The sequence below is a fragment of the Artemia sp. Qi Xiang Cuo genome, chromosome 19 (genome assembly GCF_049724085.1).
Source record: "Artemia sp. Qi Xiang Cuo chromosome 19, ASM4972408v1, whole genome shotgun sequence".
Lineage (NCBI taxonomy): Eukaryota > Metazoa > Arthropoda > Branchiopoda > Anostraca > Artemiidae > Artemia > Artemia sp. Qi Xiang Cuo.
This window is the reverse complement of record NC_142812.1, coordinates 15284809-15298269: the sequence shown is the minus strand read 5'-3', so window position 1 is coordinate 15298269 and position 13461 is coordinate 15284809. Positions and strand designations below refer to the sequence as shown.

Here is a 13461-nt window from a genome sequence, read left to right as displayed (position 1 = left end):
AAGAATAAAAGAAAGAAAAAGACCAGGTATCCGACTCAGAAATGAGCAAGTAACACCAAAGCATACCGGAAAATTTTGCATTGTACAAACAAAATATCCAAATTCTACCAAGACCTCTAAACTGTATCAAAAATCGCACAATTGTACCGCAGTGGCAACGTTGGTGGAACGACATAATTGGAATCCAGTTTTTAAGAGATTGCATTGGTCTAAAGGAATTACTTAGGTCTGAAAGAAAGTATAAACAGAAGGTCTGAAATTAAGAGAAAACACACAATTTAAATGACGAAATCACACAACAGAAGGCCTAAGACTCGTATCTTATAAAAAATGGCTGTTCACATTGCAAACTGCAGAACAGCAAAATATATACACCAACTATGCAAGAGTCACGGGCCAGCAAAATCCAAAATCTTTTGTTCGAGCGTAGTTACCGGAATTTTCAACCTAGATTATGAATTCACGATCCCGATTGTCAGTTGGTTGGTATTTTTAGTACCTGGGTTATCATTGGGCCGGTGAGTTTTTAATCCAGTTTCAGTCGGGGTTCGTTAGTGGAAAAGGCTTTTATTGTACCATCAAATTGTTCCAATTGCTAGTTGGCAATCACGAAATGCGCAGCGTTTGAGCATCTCATGTCCAACTTGTCCGCTAGCCTTAACTTCCCTGGGCTTGATCTGATAACGACAAATACTTATCCGACCACGTTCTAGCTCAAACGCTTATGAACAACTTATGTAATAACAACAATAATCACGGTTTTTCGTCGTAAACATAGCTTATTTACAACTGCTTAAGGTGTGCCACATTACACTATTGCTATCCCTTTTCGTTCTAAGCTTATATTGTCATGTTTTATTTTCCATTTTTGATATGATTGGACTGTTAGCTTTAATGTGATGTCACATATCCTGCAGTTTCTTGGGTAATTTATCCGACAACTAATCCAGATCGTTTCAAGTATCTATCCTCCTAGCCTCTGATACCATTTACACCTCGTGAAAAGCTGAGGATTAACAATCGGGCTTGTCAGATAAGTTATTTTGGTATGCTGGACCGTACCGTTAAATCGCGATAAGTACTTTGGCAGAGCAAAATTGGAGACTACGCCTTTATCATGGACTTCAATGTTCCAGGGACGCCAAAGTTGATTAAAATGAAGGAATTTAAATTTATGGAAGGTAAGGACTAGACAGACATAACGTACTCAACTAAAACTTAAGAGCTAAAATGACGTAGGGTTTTTTCAAGTCTAAAAAGTCTGTATCCATTCAATACGGGCGTATTTCCTGCTAGCTTTGGAACTAGGACGGCCTCCTAGATTAGCGCTAATTTTGAGGGTTTTTTCGCTGATTTGAGAAATTCTCTCATTATGTTGAATAGTTTTGGTACAAGATTTGCGGATTTACTTACTAGTTCGCTGTTTGATGGATTGGCTGAGCAAACTGTTTCCGGTTAGTTTTTCATATTTTAGAAATTAAAATGGCTCCTTAGAACACGCTTTCTCTTCCGAGAAAAAATTATCATTCGCACGTTTATGCTCTTAAAATGCTACCCAGCCTTTTGGCGGTTGATATGTTGTTTAGTCATCATATTAAAAACAAAGAGACGCTAGATTTACTACGGTGAGTCAAAAGGCGTTATGTTACACAGCATAAATTTAGCAGGGGAGTGAAGAAAGAAAAATTCATTGTAGGTTTGCTGACGGACATGATTCTAAACAATAAACGGCTTCAACAAATTTATTCAGCGTTGAGTTTAACAACCTTCCAGACAACTTTACAAAAAAAAATTTACTTCGAGGGTATGAAAAATTACAAACAATTGTACTATATGCAGGGCCGGGTTTAAATCTTTGGCACCCTTAGGCCTAAGCATTTCGGCACACCTAGGTCCAGGCAGTTTTTTCGGGGAGATACCGAGATTTACTGGGAAATCCCCGAAAATCCGGGGATAGTAGAAGCCCTGGACAGAAGGCAACTGGTGAGTGATGAGCCAAAGGTAGCGCAAAAGAGAGGTGATACCGAGCTTTCAATTGCCGTTCTTTGGAGACATTTTCACAAAAATTTATTATATTTTAAAAATTAGTTCGTTCAATTACAAAACATTTTTAGCCACATCGATTTCCTTTAAAATGAGTAATTAAACAGCTTTATACGATGTTCCAGTGCACAGCTGTCTGAGGAAGAAAACAAAAAGCACTGCCTATGATTAACTTGACTGATCCTTTATACAACATTTAACATAAACATCATTAATCAGATAAATTAATATATGCTATATGTTCAAGGGGTTAGGGTAGTTGGCTCTAATCCAGTTGGTCCGAGTTCGATTCCCTGTATGAGAAATTTTTACCTATGATGAATTCTTAAGGAACATAATTAAATCATTTGTGTTATACTATCTTATCTAAATATGATTAAAATAATCATCTATATAATGATTCCTTTTATTACTTCAATTACTAAGGGCTACATTTTGTTACTTAATGTAACATCCCGGATGAACGAATTTATTATCATATCTTATATGTAACTTATTTTTCATACGTCTCTGATGGTACAATGGTAAGCATACTAGTGGCTATGATAGCTGGCATTCATCAAGATTGGCAATAAAAACAATGTTTTTAATTGAAAAAGTTTTTTAGTTTAATTAAATTTTGTTTTTAAATTAAAAAAGGCACTAGAACTTTTAATTTCCGTTCGAATGAGCTCTCTCACGGCATTCTAGGACAACTGGGTCGATACGATGATATTTCTTCTGGCAAAAATACAAAATTCCACATTTTGCAGATAGGAGCTTGAAACATCTTCAGTAAGGTTCTCTGATACGTTGAATCCGATGATGTGGCTTTCATTAATATTCTATGACTTTTAGTGGGTGTTTCTTCTTTTTTCGAAAATAAGGCAGATTTTCTCAGACTCGTAAATTTTGATGGGTAAGACTAAACTTCATGAAACTTATATATTTAAAAAGAGCATAACAATCCAACTCCTTTGATTAAGCTGGGCCACTCTTACTATACAGTTCGTTACCACAAACTGTTTGAACATCTGACAGTTTGTAAGCGGCTACGGAATTCCTCTGCTCTTTTAAAATCACTTTTCTGTGAATAGGTAGCGCAGCAGCTAAGTGCACCTGGAACCTTGACGTTAAATCAGATCAGTGTCCAGTTTTTGTTAAGAAAAAAAAAACACTCTGTGTCTATTGTTTTTTTTTTAGTCCCTCGGCATTGTGCGCCCCTAGGCCCGGTCCTATGCGTAAATCCTGGCTTGACTATATCTACTTCATAAATACACATCGGTAGCTTCTCCTAATTGATATATTCATGAAAAAAGGTCACAGCCAATTTAAGAATTATGTATTTGGGTTAAATTATAGAACTAAATGTATCTGGCTTTTCTTATGTCTAAGAATAGAGGATAAATTGAATTAAAAAAAAACGAAGTTATAAATACATTGAAAACCAAATAAGATAGAAGAAAACAGATTAAACTTATCGAAAGAAATTGCTTGATTCAAAGTGGTGGACCAGAGAGTACGAGTTGCAAGAGTTGAAACTGACACTAGTGTTGACATGAGAAACATCATTGCCATCTAGCATGTGACGTCTCTTCGCATTTTTTCAAGCCTTTGAATTGTTTTTCTCTCATAAACTGAGGTCGCTTAGTTACTACTACACTGATTTTACCAATTAAATTAATTTTCCTTATTATTACCCTAAAACAAATAAATGCAAAGAAACACTAAATGCTAGATGGTGTTGCTTTTTTTGTCCACATTAGCGCCAGTTTTCTGATTGGTAATCATTACAGGATTCAAGCTAGATGAATAGATAGAGTCACTCTTTTTCCCACATAAATTGAGGATTCTTTCCTCTTTTTTTTTGCCCTTTGTTTGTGCACATTCTGCATGGGTAAAATCACAGACTTTCAGGAAAGGTCAAACCCTTTTTCTGTCTGTTGTCTAAATGTGCATATTCAGGGAAATAACTGATATTTTCGTAATTCGTTTCTTTTATAAAAAAAGACAATATTTAACGAAAGTAAAGCAAGATATACAACTATTTTTCAGATAAAAAAAAAGATAATGACCATAAGCTTTATACTGCACAATTCGATATTCGGTAACAACATGATGAAATCATCCAACAGAAGGATTGATTTATTGCCCCTGCTGGCTTGAAGGGCTCCTCCTAGAGCCCTTCCAAGGGTCGGTGGTGCCCAGAGCAAAATTGATTACCGCACCCCCTCCCAACTCACATACAAGCAAAAAAGCCGAAAACAGCCTAGAATTTTTTTTAAGGTCCTTGTTTTGCCTTATCTTTGGTCAAGGAACTGATAATATCATCAAAACATGTTAATGCATTTATGTAAAACTATACTGTTGGAAAGGAGGGTCTTTCAGTTTGTATCATGGGAATATACCTTCTGTAAAACTATATATACCTACTGTAAATACTTTTTATTTTGCTTGGTGTGCAATATTATGTTTCACAAATTCTGGAATAGTTGTTTGTCTATCTGTTAATGTGATTTCCAGTCAGCCTCCTCTACAAAGATCGATTCTATTGCCAGATCACTGTTATATGTATGTGCTTAATTTTATTTTGATCTTTTATGTGACAGTATTAGCCTCAGATTTATAATCAACAAGTATGAAACTTCTGCCCCAGGCACTTGTAGATTTGAGTTTCCCGTTCAAAAAAGTATTCTAGCCTTTTTTCTGGAAAAATACGTCCAAATAATAACAGTCTTTAAAGTTTCAGAAGTCATGAGAACAGACCAGGTGTTAACCCCCCCTACAAAAGACCAAGATCACACAAGAAGGCATCATATCCGGTGAGCTTTCAAGACATCACAAATATTTAAAGTTTTAATGAGGGAGGGAGGAGGAAGATAAGGTTTAAACAAAATATTTTACCAAAAAGTTCTTGAAAAATTTGAATATTTTATACAGCCTTTCCTTTCTAGGAGGGGGTGAGGGCTATCAGGTATATAAGCTGTCTTTGAAACCAAACACTTTTGCAAAATATGCGCTTAATGTGCTTCTTTTGGTATTTCTATATTGATTCCGTCCTGAAATCAGTAGGTCCAGTGACTCACAAATATCAACTTGGATGGACATCAAGCACCATTTCTAAGCCAGAAGACTATCAATTTTGGATATTTACATTGTAACACTAACACCACATTTACAATTAGCAATATTAGGAACCTTCAAATGTGACTTGGCAGAAATCGAACAGTACTGGTAAAATATACACTTGGCCTTCCTGTATTCCAGGAGAAAGTCCATACTAATGGCCATACCCAGGAAATATGCCACAGGTCTAATTTTTGCTCTTGTATCATAAGAAAAATACCGTCGTAAGTATAATTTTAAAAAAATGTACATAAACTGGTATGCCAGAATCATCAAAAATCACCAATCTTTCCACTAAAGTATATCTATGAAAAATAGGCTATTTACATAGTTTCAAGAAGCTCTGGGACTCTTTACTCCTTGAGGCAGACTTTTTTTGCCCTTTCAAATATTTTCATTAAAACGACTATCTTGAAATTTTGATTTAATGCCAAGTGGGGCTACTGGAGTGCCTGGGAATAGGGGGCACTGGAGACGTCAACCCATCCTCAAATTGGTTTTGGCGCTTAAAATGGGCACAAGAATTTGAGATCAAATGAGCCCTTCCCCAAATTTCAACAATAATCCATACTATACGGTGACCTCTGGAAGAAAAACGAAAAAACATGGGAGACAAATCACCTTTTATATTATCATCCATACATAACAAAACTTACAAATAAAAAACTGAAAAAAGATTAACAGTTTAAAAAGATCATGTTCTACTTAGATGTTCACATTCAATTTGTGTCAGGTCTACATGCTAGCTCCTGAAATAAAAAGAATAATGAACCAATAAAGTGGCTTTAATACTAGACTACAACAATAAGGACATACAGGTTCAACAATTAGGGGGAAGAAGGTGACCAGAAACACAAAAAAATATATATTTTAGGCAACTGTTTTTCAACTTTTGCAAGTGAGGTGCTTTAAACCAGTCTAAGATGAATATGCCTATCCCATAGGTGAGCAGCTATGAGTATAGCCATTTAAATTATGCATTAGCTTGCCTTTTGTCATGGATGTAAGTGATCTTATCCAGCTATTGCAACTACAAGTAGCACTTGTAATTCCAGTAAGCCCCAATTTTCTTCATTTTATTGGTATAATTCTCCAATTTTGTTGGCATAATATAAGACTCTTACGAATTTTTTAAGTTTCAACTTGTCAGCAATGTCAGAGTTGCAGCCTATAATGGTGAGAATGATCTTAATGCAGATTGTCTGTTGTTAACCTGTTGCTGACCTCTCATGACTGTTGCTAACCTCTCATGACTGATATTAGTGTGCTGAAATTTCTTTTCAATTGGCAGAACAGACAGTTGAGAATATTGACTTAACAAGATATATTTCTTTGAACACTCTTGATAAAGCTTAAAACAATGCAATGTATTCAGATTAAATTCCTTAAAACGTCAATCCAGACAAAAATTATTTCTATGCCATTATACCCACCCCAATTTTTACAGACTCCTGACCTTTTTCTGGGATCAGCTTAGACACTCTGGGGAGGCTTCCATAGCCATCATCTATTGTGTCATTAGATTTTGGTATGCTGGCTCCCGAAAAAAAGTAGTTATTAGGGATTGTATAATCAAGCCATTCAGTATTATAGCCCTGAGGGTACTGCAGACTTTGTTTACCACAGGGTTATTTCCAGTTATTTAATGAACCAACACAATTTTAGAAAATAGAATTTGTTATGCTGACTACAGAGCAGTTACTGTGGATTCCATTGTCCAGGCCATTCACTATAATGATTCTGACAACACTGCAGAGTTTGTTAATATAGAAAGAATTCCATTAATCTGATGAATTGGCTTCAGAACAAGGAACTGCCTCTGAAAATGTTCAACTTGGGCATGGTCGTCAAATACTCAGCTCATCATCATATTCCCATGACACAGTCCACTTCTTATGAACGTAACTTTTGCCTTTTTGGTCCAAAAGAAAGCAGCATGTATGCACAGCAGAAGAGTTAATTCTTACTTCCTGAGGAGGGGAAAGGCTCTGGTCCTATTCCTAGGCACATGCCTGATCCATGCCTAAATTGTATGTCTCTGAATGTGACATTACTGTACTGTTCCATTTTTATATTGTTGTTGTCGAATGGTATCATTTCCGTATTAGAAGAAGATGGCAGCAACAGAACGATGAATTTATTTCAGATGAAGGTTCGATTTGGGTAGGGGGAAATTCAGAAAAACACAAAAAACTAAGCTAGACATTGAATGCAAAAATATTAAGAAAATATGGCGCTTGTTAAATATACGAAACACACCCAAGAATTACTACATCCATTTTCGTCGTTTTATCAAAATCCCATCCTCAACTTTACTAATAAACCATCGTTTGTAAAGCCTTGGTTCTAGCTTGAGCTTATAAGCCATTCTTTGAAATGCTGTTCTTTAGAATGACAAACTGAGCATACTCTGTTTCACTGCTTTAGTTTTACTTTGAATGCCAAGTTTACTTTGAAAACCATGCAAGAACTAACTACCATCCAGTGCATTGATTTGTTTAACTTCGTAGATTTCTGGAATGGGAGTTTATTGTCAGAATCACTTTCCTCCACTAGCAACTCTAATGCTAGTCTAGCTGCATTTAGAAGTATCCTTTCCATTTTTGTTGTGGTTGAAATTCTATCTGAATCTGCGAAAAAATGTCATTCTTTAAAATGACAAACTGAACATACTCTGTTTCACTGCTTTAGTTTTACTTTGAACGCCAAGTTTACTTTGAAAACAATGCAAGAACTAACTACCATCCAGTGCATTGATTTGTTTAACTTCGTAGATTTCGGGAATGGGAGTTTATTGTCAGAATCACTTTCCTCCACTAGCAACTCTAATGCTAGTCTAGCTGCATTTAGAAGTATCCTTTCCATTTTCGTGTTGGTTGAAATTCTACCTGAATCTGCAAAAAAATGGTTTACTGTCTGTATTCAATACTCTATGTATTCAGTTTCCAACATATGGTGATAGAGGATGCTGTCTGACCATAGATGTTAAAATGAAGATTTGGGATTTGCCAGGGACTGATAAAGAAGCAATTAGATTTTTCCAGGATAAGGGGGTTGCTGTTGCCCAAAACAGTGCATCCATGGACACAACAATACTTTATACTCTTATGAGAACACTATTGGAAAACATATTTTGGAAGTCTAACAATAGATTGTGTTTGAAAACAGTCAGTTTGCATGTCAATACAAGGTTTGCTGACAATAGAATACCATTTGTTATGGCAGTTTGGAGTTACTGCAGTATTTCAATAATTTTTCACTGTAGTTCCCATAATTTTGTTAATAAAGTATTATATTTTCATCATATTTATGTATATTTCATTAGGATTAACCATCAGGCTAACCAGTTTTTTAACAGATCTTATGTAGCATAATTCTTGAGTGTTTCATTTAATTAACAGGTAACAAATTTTTTTTTGGAAAAATCTAAAAAAAATACTTTTGTAAATGCTGACAAAAGGAATACATACTGCAATTACCAATCTCCTGATTCTTTGCCTTTGGCTGGGAGTGCAATACCTGGTTGGGGACAAATCATTTAGAATTTCCCACGTTTTCCCACCAGATAAAAAAGCTAATTCTGATGCATTTTGCTAATCTTCAATTGGTCAATAAATTTTAAATTTTCTCTGGATAACTTTTTCTATTGCACTTGAAACCAATAACCAAGACCCTGATATTACATTAGCCTGTTTCCCACCCAGTTACTACTGACAAGTAGTTGCCATCAAATGCTAGAATTTTGATGGAATGACCAGTTGTCTCTGGCTGGTTAAATTGCTATAATTACAGAACATTATCCTGTATGGATGTAGATATCCTGTCAGTATTGTCTATTTCCAGTAATGTTTAGGTTTTATCTGTTTTATTCATTTTTAAACTAGTTTAGATATTGAGTTGGTAAAATTCCTGTGTTTAATGACTGAGAAAAAGATTCAACCAGGTCAGATTTAAGTGATCAGCATGTCAACTTTTTCATTTTTTTTATTGTTCTTGTTATCTGATTACTTTTACTTTTCTTATTTACTTAACTTAAATAATAAGTAAGTAAAATAAGAGCACATCAGGCTGTAAGTTTACTAACTCAATTTTTTACCAAGTCACCAAAATATAATTTAACTGGAAAGGCCTACTTCCTCATGAATATTGTACTTTTGGAATTCAAAGATCTGCCCATCTGACCAAATCGTTTATCTTGGTATTCCCATTGGATATACCATTTCTTATACTTGTCATCTCCTAACAGAAGTAATCAAACGCCACACACCAGCTTCCTATGCTTCCATAGTCTCTACTAAGCTTTGTTTCAATCGCCGTTATCTGGCAATGCTGTGCAATACTGTTGCTTTTGCCTATATCTTCTATTTTGCACCCTTCTCAAATATTCTTACAAAAGTTGATAAATTGAAAATCTTCTCCACTTTTTTCTGTTTCACAAAAACCCTATTGAGATATTCAACTTGGACATGCAATTCAAGACTCATCAACAATCTTCACAACAGATCCTACCATAGCTGTTACTAAACTTATGGAGAAACACAACCACAAGATTTCAAGATATGCTTGGAGCTAACTTTTTCAACTATAGTTAGCTTGTTATAGATGTATTGTGATATTTTGCATTTGTTTTTTTCTCTCTTTGTAGTAATCTGTCATTTTCTTTTTGTACAAAGATGGGTCTTCAATAAATATTAATAACATCGTTCCCCCATGTATGACCAAGTATTTCAAACTACATAGGTTCAGAACTTGTTTTTGTAGAGAACATATTTTGAATTTTGACTACTGATGAGACATTTATTATAAACATGTGACATTTATGAGTATTTTTTTTCAAATAGTATGTGTTTTAATATAGAATTTGAAAATTTTTTGTTTCATGATTGCCCTCCTTTACAGGCCATGGAGCCTTTGTTGGGATTAGTGATTTCCATTTATTGAATGATTTTTGCTATTTATTTGAAATATATCTATGTATCTACCTATATAGTGGCATGATGAATATGTGTTGTCAAGAACAAGATTCTAGGGATTAAGTATTGGCATCATAGTACCAAAAGGTCATTTGTTTGGTTCTTTTAATCTTATTTCCTCTACTCCTGCTGTAACTATTAGCGGAAATATCAGATTCTTTCTCCAAATTGGACTTCTTAACCAAATTTGATTCTACTGTTAGTAAAAGTATCCCTATGATTAAAGAAACATTTGGCAAATGTCTTGTTGAGGGGCTCTTTGCCAACTTAAAGAGTTGTTATGCTACATGACTGAAACTGTCAAGAACAAATTGACAGCCAAAATTATGGCCTGGGAAAGTGTTGAAGCTCTGCCTTTGAACACTTCTTTAATAGTATGGTTTCATGATTTTGTGAAAAGATAAGTCTTTAATTTGAATTTATTTACCAAGTTTGGATTAGAATGTGCTTTCCCTGACTGCAGGCCTTGACATGTTGTGTTACAGATGTGTTTCTAGACTTTTTCACCCACCCAGCATACAAATTTTCCAAGACATTTTTATAAATTTTTTACAAAACACAACAAGGTACTGGTGTATTAAATGTACTCTTTTATATACTGCTAAAGAAGTCAAGTTTGGTTAATGCTAATGAAATAAAATAGGATGAATATATAATAGTTTGCATATTAGGGGTGGGGTTAAATCACATAATATATTAAATACATAACCTAACCTAGGTACATTCCCCCCCCCCTAAACCCCAAAAAACAACAGTTTAAATAATGTAATATGTAATGAAAACTACTCTTTGCATTCCAATTCTTAATAGTGGTGTCTTGAAATAACCAGTCTGGCAGGTATCAGTAGCATCTCCAGTTTGACATTCCATATACAGTATATAAAAGAGTACATTTAATGCACTTGTACCCACAACAATTTTATTTTGCTAAAATTGTTTGCTTTAGTTAACCAATTGCCTGTTGGATTTTAAGACTGCACATTCAGGTTAAAATTCAAGTGTAGTGGTTTTTTGAAATCTAATGGTGGTTTAAAATATGTTGGACTAGGTGAATAGAACTTTCAGGAATTGACCTACACTCCTATAGAGCACAGGGAGGTGTCTCTATCCCTAAAGGGGCACTTGATTTGGGCTACATATTTGTATATTAGAGGGGGGAGGAGAGTAAAGTGAAGTGCTTTCAGGAATGATATAAGCTAGTTTGGTACTATTCCATTATGCAGGCCTCTCTAAAAAGTCAAGTTTGGTTAATGCTAATGAAATAAAATAGGATGAATTTATAATAGTTTAGAAACAAATTTGGGCTATATATTTGCACATTAGGGGGGTGGAGGGGGGGGGGGTAAAGCATAGCATATATTATTATGTAACCTAACCTAGGCACCTCCCCCCCTAAACCCCAAAAAACACAGTTTAATATTGTATATGCAATGAAAACCTTGCTATCATTGCCTACTCTATAACAGTTAAGGCATCAAAAGTGGGTTTTATCATTACCTACTATATAGTGATTAACCCAAGAGGCCTACATAATGGGATTGTACTGTAAGTTTTTTAGAATTTTTTAAGTACCATGGATTACAGTATTTTATTGAGGAGTTTAACCACTAAATTAGTACCTCAGTCTCTTTTTCATTGGATCTGGGTTTTAGAAAATGTAATTCCTATTATTTTAGAATGATTTTAGGCAATGTTAATGTGTTTTCCTAAATTTAAGAAATAAATTTACAAACCTTTGACACCTTCTTGGGTTCAAAACACTTTGTTTGCCTCACTTGAGCAATAGACTTATTTCTCAAGATTGTACTTTTATGATACAGATATTATAAAAGGTCATAAATGGTCAGTGTCCTTTAGAAAAGGGAAAGGTAGGTAGTTCAAAATATCTTTCCAAGAGGTCATTGAGGCTCTGGATTCATTTCTGAGCGTCTTTTAGGCTACCTGGCTCAACTAGGCCTACTTTTCAAAATAGTGAAGTCTCTCATCTAGAATTTTACCTTTGCTCAATCCTGATTTATATAAGGTTTTAAAGATATTACCTTAAATTACCTTAAATCGCATCTTCTAGCGACTAAGGTTGCAGGAACCTGTAGATGTCGCCAGGTAGTAAATATGTAAATCTATTTATTAGATTTAGGAGTAAACCCCTTGATATGGTTAGAAATTGCATCTTAAAACTAGCCTAGCCTATTGAAAAAGATTGAAAACTGATAATTAAGATGAAATGTATTTTGTCAGCATAGGCTATAGGTATAGACAGGGGCATAGCTCCAGCATTTTTATTGAGGGGGCAAAAATGTTCCACATCCAGAGAGTCAAGGGTCATGGGCTATATAATAGCTTTTTTTCCAATTTATTTGGGGGGCAACTGCCCTCCTTGCCACCCCCAAACAACACCACTGTGTATAGACCTGTTGTGCATGTAATCTTCTTAGCCCAAAGAAAGAAAGAATAGATACAGTAACTTGAAAAATCCTCCTATGTATATTTTTGACCCTGAATTCCTTCCAGAAAATTTTATTCATCTAACTGAACTAGCCTAGTTTTGAAGATAGCAAGAAGCCTCTAAACCAAGAATTTTACCATAAACAACAATTATGGCTAAACTTTAAGGATTTAACCATAATTTTAAGGGTAAATTAATATACCCTTAATATACCATAATTTTAATATACCTCTTGAATATTTAGCACTTCTCCAAATCTATCATGCAAGAACTTGAGTGGATTGTCGATTTTATCTGCTTGCAAATAAAGTTTAGTTAAGGCTGCTATGACAATTTCGGAAATTCCTAAGTGCTGCAAATACTTGATAAATTCTGTTCTTTCTTTTTCCTGGTAAACCTTGTTACCAGTTCCAGTACCTCCTTCCGTATTTTCCATTTCAAATTTATATTTTAAAGTTTGCCGTATTGCTTCTGACAGTGTTTTTGATAAACACAAAAACGATGAAAAACCAAACAATTTTTTTTAATCCAAATTGAAATTAACTTCTACCATCTTTTTCCTTTTGTATTTGCCTTTATGTACTTGTTGAACAGAATAGTGCATTACTTCATAACAACCCTAAGCTGCAGAGAGGAACTCCTAAGGTTTGCAATAAAACAGGAAACTAACCGTTTGGGGCCTATGATCTATAACCCGTCGGGTCGGGACCTACTTGATCTTCAATCAATGTATATTTTCTCAAGGTAATTTCGAACTTTTCCTAAGCCCCAAGGCAACCTCCCTGATTTTTTTTTAGTATTTTTCCATTCTGTAAATCTTTATTCACTTACCTGGAAGGTCATGAGACTTAGATTTATCAGTTTTGCATATTCTTTTAATATGACCTTAGGAAA

The 13461-nt window shown here is 34.7% G+C and overlaps 1 long non-coding RNA gene across 1 annotated transcript; it reads right to left on the bottom strand.

Annotated features, from left to right (window-relative positions):
- Positions 1 to 5760: 5760 nt before the first annotated feature.
- Positions 5761 to 13015, bottom strand: LOC148940542 (uncharacterized). The gene is made up of 2 exons (XR_016143395.1): positions 12797 to 13015; positions 5761 to 5897 (listed from the first exon to the last, which is right to left on the bottom strand). It is a non-coding gene; the product is annotated as an uncharacterized LOC148940542 (long non-coding RNA).
- Between the last annotated feature and the right edge of the window lie 446 nt (positions 13016 to 13461).